This window comes from Echinops telfairi, unplaced genomic scaffold (genome assembly GCF_000313985.2).
Source record: "Echinops telfairi isolate 266 unplaced genomic scaffold, ASM31398v2 ScPeMD7_17;HRSCAF=63, whole genome shotgun sequence".
Classification (NCBI taxonomy): Eukaryota; Metazoa; Chordata; class Mammalia; order Afrosoricida; family Tenrecidae; genus Echinops; species Echinops telfairi.
The window spans coordinates 9,244,578-9,245,721 of NW_022103914.1; positions in this window are offsets into that span (position 1 = coordinate 9,244,578).

Genomic DNA, 1,144 nt, shown 5'->3' on the forward strand with positions numbered 1-1,144 from the left:
GGCCATCCCCCTACCCTCATGATACCGACACTCCCACTACTGTTCCTGAGGGGTTTATCTGTCCTGAATTCCATGTGTCAAGAGCTCTTACCTGTACCCATGTCTGTTCTCCGGTCTAGCCAGATTTGTAAGGTAGAACTGGGTCATGGTAGTCGGGAGAAGGAAACATTCAGGGATTAGAGGAATGATGTGTGATTTGTCAGTGCTATTCTGCACCTTGGTTGAATCATCCCTTCCTTATAGACCCATAGCCCATCTGTAGACAATTGGATATCCCCCCACAGAAGGGTTGTATAAGGGCCAGAATTGCTCTTTGAAAAGATAGTTCTGACCAGAAGAAAGCAGAGTGAAGAAAATAGAAGATGCATAGAAACAATTAGGACAAGGGACTGGTGGACCATGTGAACCTTAGTCTTCATGTTGCTGACACCAGAGGAACTAGATGGTGCCCAGCTACAATCGTCAACTGCTTTGAAAAGGATCACACACGTTTCTGAATAAAGTCGGAGGAAAGTGTGGGACAAAACTCAAAATCCAGGCTTACTGGTGGAATTCCCTATAGTCTAGGGTCTAGACTATAACCCTTAATCACTCTCGGGACTGGAAATGAATTCGCTCCCATAGCTCAACTTTCAGGCAAATAATAGACATATCTACAAGGGGAACAATAGACACCTTAGATCACAATTTGAGATCAAAAGGCACCATTTACTCAAGGACACAGTGCAGGATGTCTAGGCAAGACACAGGAAATGGGATAAGGAATGTATTGTGGTGATTACAATCCATGGCATAAACAAAATGTGTATGACCTGTGGAAACTGATTTACTCTGTAAACCTTCACCCAACTCACAATAAAAAGGTTTTGATAGATAAAAAATACTAAGGGAAAATAAGAAACAAAAGAGCTGCTTTCCTTGCAAACAAAGACAAAACCCTTAATCCATAGCCACAGATTGTAAGCAATCAGGTGTTGTCTGAATAGATGCTAAACTATGCATACTATTTTTCAAAATTAAAATCCCAAGATGTAATCTTTGTAATAATAATAATTATTATTTTTGACATGCCGCAGACGTCTTTATTAGGCCATGAACTCAGAGAGTGGATGGGGTCCAGCGGCTCAGGCTCCTTTCCGTTGGT